This window comes from Oncorhynchus mykiss, chromosome 26 (assembly GCF_057628025.1).
Source record: "Oncorhynchus mykiss isolate SJ-2025 chromosome 26, ASM5762802v1, whole genome shotgun sequence".
Lineage (NCBI taxonomy): Eukaryota > Metazoa > Chordata > Actinopteri > Salmoniformes > Salmonidae > Oncorhynchus > Oncorhynchus mykiss.
The window spans coordinates 36,392,254-36,398,253 of record NC_143047.1 but is presented as its reverse complement, the minus strand read 5'-3'; positions in this window follow the sequence as shown (position 1 = coordinate 36,398,253).

The following is a 6,000-nucleotide window of genomic DNA, read 5'->3' as shown; positions in this document are numbered from 1 at the left end:
AGAAAAGCAACGAGAGAGAGAGCGAAGGCGAAGTAGAAAAGGAACGTGAGAGAGAGAAGAAAAAAGCAACGAGAGAGAGAGCGAAGGCGAAGTAGAAAAGGAACGTGAGAGAGAAGAGAAAAGCAACGAGAGAGAGAGCGAAGGCGAAGTAGAAAAGGAACGTGAGAGAGAAGAGAAAAGCAACGAGAGAGAGAGCGAAGGCGAAGTAGAAAAGGAACGTGAGAGAGAAGAGAAAGGCAATGAGAGAGAGAGAGAAGAAAAGGAAGAAGCGAGAGGGCTGACATGCCAAGTCTCATAAAAGCAAGGGTTATGCTCTACATTATTGCATGTTACTGTCATCATATGCGTGAAATCTGAAAGTATACTTCAGCTGGTCTTCTTTCTCCCCAGTCAGAGGAAATGTGGAATAAGTGTTGCGCTCTCTGCTGTTATACATGGGGGCTCGTCTTGTAGAGGACTGGAATTCACAGAGAGCTGTCAATCACATGTATGGATCCTAAAGTTGGTCTTTACCACCAACTACTGTACAGGAGGTTAACTAAATAAGGTTAACTAAAGAAGGTTAAATAAAGTATGGTTAACTAAAGTAAGGTTAAGATCTAGAGAAAGAGCCTTTGGAGAAAGGGTTAGTGGTCAATTTGGAATTCAGCCTATATCTTAACAGGCTGAGGAGACTTGGTCATGGGATGAAGCTTCCCTTAGGTACAGATCTAGGATCAGATCACCCTCCCAGAATCCTAACCTCATCTATTAGAAGGAAAAAAACACAAATCTAAACATAGATCAGTGTTTAATGTCAACTTTATCCTACTTCAAGACAAGGGAAGGATTGAGACATGGACCTAAATAGCTGCATCTCCCCTAGAGTATCCTACAAGTATTTACAACCTAAATAGCTGCATCTCCCCTAGAGTATCCTACAAGTATTTACAACCTAAATAGCTGCATCTCTCCTAGAGTATCCTACAAGTATTTACAACCTAAATAGCTGCATCTCTTCTAGAGTATCCTACAAGTATTTACAACCTAAATAGCTGCATCTCTCCTAGAGTATCCTACAAGTATTTACAACCTAAATAGCTGCATCTCTCCTAGAGTATCCTACAAGTATTTACAACCTAAATAGCTGCATCTCTCCTAGAGTATCCTACAAGTATTTACAACCTAAATAGCTGCATCTCCCCTAGAGTATCCTACAAGTATTTACAACCTAAATAGCTGCATCTCTCCTAGAGTATCCTACAAGTATTTACAACCTAAATAGCTGCATCTCTCCTAGAGTATCCTACAAGTATTTACAACCTAAATAGCTGCATCTCCCCTAGAGTATCCTACAAGTATTTACAACCTAAATAGCTGCATCTCTCCTAGAGTATCCTACAAGTATTTACAACCTAAATAGCTTCATCTCTTCTAGAGTATCCTACAAGTATTTACAACCTAAATAGCTGCATCTCTCCTAGAGTATCCTACAAGTATTTACAACCTAAATAGCTGCATCTCTCCTAGAGTATCCTACAAGTATTTACAACCTAAATAGCTGCATCTCCCCTAGAGTATCCTACAAGTATTTACAACCTAAATAGCTGCATCTCTTCTAGAGTATCCTACAAGTATTTACAACCTAAATAGCTGCATCTCTCCTAGAGTATCCTACAAGTATTTACAACCTAAATAGCTGCATCTCTCCTAGAGTATCCTACAAGTATTTACAACCTAAATAGCTGCATCTCTCCTAGAGTATCCTACAAATATTTACAACCTAAATAGCTGCATCTCTCCTAGAGTATCCTACAAGTATTTACAACCTAAATAGCTGCATCTCTCCTAGAGTATCCTACAAGTATTTACAACCTAAATAGCTGCATCTCTTCTAGAGTATCCTACAAGTATTTACATCCAAAATTGCAGGAGGGAATTGATATGACTTGACACAAAGGTGTTACTTCCCCTCACTTGGAAGGCACCTTGCACACACACAAAGTGTGAGAATACCTTCATATACATTCCCAATGAACTCAGAAGGGCTGCTATGCGTTCAGCGATGGAGAAGTCCTTTAGTACCCTGTGTCTCTACTGTGTGGAGCCGGCAGCATGTTGTAAATGGTTCAGTCAGTGGTATAGTTGTGGAGTTGAAGGTTTGGCAGTGTTGATTTCCTGTGTGTGTGTGTGTGTGTGTGTGTGTGTGTGTGTGTGTGTGTGTGTGTGTGTGTGTGTGTGTGTGTGTGTGTGTGTGTGGCAAAGGGCTGACTGGAGTGGCACGCAAAATTGTTCCATTTTTTTTAATGAAGAGCCTAAATGAGATATTTCTGGGTCAGTTCTTCTCCATTTGAAACCACTGCCATTATGGAGGTTAGTGAATCTACACAGAGCTGACTGGAAGGTCCAGCTTGGACATGGTAGTCAGGCTGAAGGGACAAGAAAAGGCTGGGAAAGAATCTCACACACACCCACACACACACACACAACTTGATGACTGGTTAGTGGTTAATAACCTCCAGGTGGATGCCAGCTCTCTGGGACGCAGCCTGCAGGGAGAGAGGACCCAAGACCAGACCAGAGAGAGGGAGGGATAGATAGAAGCAGAGAGAGGGGGAGAACACAAAGGAGGAGGAAGACAGAGGTGGAAGAGAGAATGAGGACTACGGTTAGAGGGAAGGATTTAGGGAGGGAGAGAATGAGGACCATGGGTGGGAGAGAGAGACAAGTAGGCAGGGAAAGGAGGAAGGGAGAGAGCAGGGATGAGAGGGAGGGAGGCAGAGCACAGGGATGAGAGAGAGAAAGGGAGGGAGGGAGGGGAAGGGGTTACAGTAGGATCCAGTCTTACGGTCCAAGACCTTCTGTATAATGAGCCAGCAGAGACTGAGCCAAGCTCAGGGAGTTAGACACACACACACACACACACACACACACATGGGAAGGAGGAGGCATACACTCATTCATTGATACAAACGGAGAGAAAGTTGTGAAGAAAGACACACACACAAGCACACACATACATACACACACACACACACACACACACACACACACACAGAGCCTAAAATAGGCATACTCACATACTACACACACACTCATTGACCCAAGCAGGAGAGGCAAACACACTCAGGGAGAAAGTAAGAGTGAAGAAACACACACACACACACGGGAGCCCTGAAGAAGCGGAGTGGCCTGGACTGAACCCACAGGCTCCCCTCCTCATGGTCCTCTCAACAGCTAACAATTACACCCCTCTCCAATCCACCATGACCCTGGATACTCTTCTCCTTCTCCCCTCTCTCACTCATTTTCTCTCTCTTTCTCTACCTCTTTATTTCCCTCCTCTTTCTCTCTTCCCTCCCTTTATCTCTCTCTCGCTACCTCCTTCTCTCCCTCTCTCTTTCCCCTCCCTCTCCTACCCTCCTCTCTTTTTCTCTTTTCCCTGCCTCTCCTACCCCCCCCCCCCCCCCCGCTCCCTTCTCTCACCTCTAGTCTATCCCATTACCCCAGAGCCCTGGAATCAATTAGGGCCCCTGGAGAATCTTGAAGAGACTTAAAATCCTCTGCACATCCATTCACCAGGCATAAGTGTTCCATTTCCATCCTGTCCACGCTACTTGTACCATCATTCAACTTTCATTCATTATTCAGACTTTGTCTGTCTCTTTTGTTCTCTCCTTTTCTCTTTCCCTTTTTCTTTAACCCTGTCTCTCTCTCTTGTTTTCTCTATCTCCTGCTCTCTCTACCTTTCTCTGACCTTCTTTCAAACTGTTTCTCTCTCTCATGGAGAAAGTCCTTTGGAGACGAGGCATTACTGAAACTCACACAGAGAACAATGAGGTGTAAAATCCATCAATTCCTCCTTAAAGAAACTCATTTTTTACATGTCTTCACTTTGTGAATTCACTTTGACTTCCCTTTGTGAATTCACTTTGACTTCCCTTTGTGAATTCTGTTTCCATGTGTTAAAACCAGTGGTATTCTATAGTTTTAATTTAACCCTACTTTATTTAACCGTATTTAGTTAACCTTACTTTATTTAACCTTACTTTAGTTAACCTTACTTTATTTAACCTTACTTTATTTAACCTTACTTTATTTAACCTTACTTTATTTAACCTTACTTTATTTTACCTTACTTTATTTTACCTTACTTTATTTAACCTTACTTTATTTAACCTTACTTTATTTAACCTTACTTTATTTAATCTTACTTTATTTTACCTTACTTTATTTAACCTTACTTTATTTAACCTTACTTTATTTAACCTTACTTTATTTAACCTTACTTTATTTAACCTTACTTTATTTAACCTTACTTTATTTAACCTTATTTTATTTAACCTTATTTTATTTAACCTTATTTAGTTAAAACTTCTGATATTGGCAGAAAGCTTAAATTCTTGTTAATCTAACTGCACTGTCCAATTTACTGTAGCTAGTACAGTGAAAGAATACCATGCTATTGTTTGAGGAGAGTGCACAATTTTGAACATGAAAAGTTATTAATAAACAAATTAGGCACATTTGTGCAGTCTTGACAAAATATTTTGAACAGAAATGCAATAGTTCATTGGATCAGTCTAAAACTTTCCACACACTGCTGCCACATAGTGGCCAAATTCTAAACTGCACCTTGGCTGGAATAATACATTATGGCCTTTATTTTGCATTTCAAAGATGGTACAAAAACAATACAAAAGAACGGTTGTTTTTTTCTTGGTATTTTCTATTACCAGATCTTTTGTGTTATATTCTCCTACATTCCTTTCACATTTCCACAAACTTCACAGTGTTTCCTTTCAAACGGTACCAAGAATATGCATAACCTTGCTTCAGGGCCTGACCTAATGGCAGTTAGATTTGGATATGTCATTTTAGGCGAAAAAGTGAAAAACGGGGCAGATCCTTAACTTAGGTCAGAATTGGCCCTAAAGTGTCTCAGAGCAGGAGTGCTGATCTAGGATCAGGTCCTCCCAGTCTTATTCCTTGTGATCTGAAAAGACTAAACTGATCAGGAAGAAACAGAAAAAAACACTCAGAAACAGAGTGAAATGGAGGTGTTACCTGAACTTGTCCAATAACAAAACCCTCATTTTGATTTTCCCTTGCAATGCATTTTGAAACGTTTTGCTGTGCCCTAATGAACACGACCCATGTGTATTTCATTCAGAAGTAGAGCTGTTTGACTGACTGCAGATTACATCAGTATAGGATTCTACACTGCCCTCTTCTGTCTGACTACCTGATTAACTGATTCATGTTGAAGGGTTCCCAACATTTCATGTAATTAGATGGTGCCAATCTTTCCCATTGAAACAGCTTGTGGCGGGGGTGTAACGTTATGCAGGCCAGGGGATTTCCACTTAGCCTGTTACTTCGGTTGTTGTTATCCTTAACATACAGTGCCTTGCAAAAGTATTCATCCCCCTTGGCGTTTTTCCTATTTTGTTGCATTTACAACCTGTAATTTAAATAGATTTTTATTTGGATTTCATAATGAACATACGCAAAATAGTCCAAATTGGTGAAGTGAAATGAAAAAAATGACTTGTTTCAGAAAAGTTTAAAAAATGAAAAACAGAAAAGTGGTGCGTATTCACTCCTTTGCTATGAAGACCCTAAATAAGATCTGTTGCAACCAATTACCTTCAGAAGTCACATAATTAGTTAAATAAAGTCCACCTGTGTGCAATCTAAGTGTCACATGATCTGTCACATGATCTCAGTATATATACACCTGTTCTGAAAGGCCCCAGAGTCTGCAACACCACCAAGCAAGGGGAACCACCAAGCAACTGGCACCATGAAGACCAAGGAGCTCTCCAAACAGTTCAGGGACGGAGCACCATTAAATCCATTATTGAAAGATTGAAAGAATATGGCACCACAACAAACATGCCAAGAGAGGGACGCCCACCAAACCTCACGGACCAGGCAAGGAGGGCATTCATTAGAGAGGCAACAAAAAGACCAAAGATAACCCTGAAGGAGCTGCAAAGCTCCACAGCAGAGATTGGA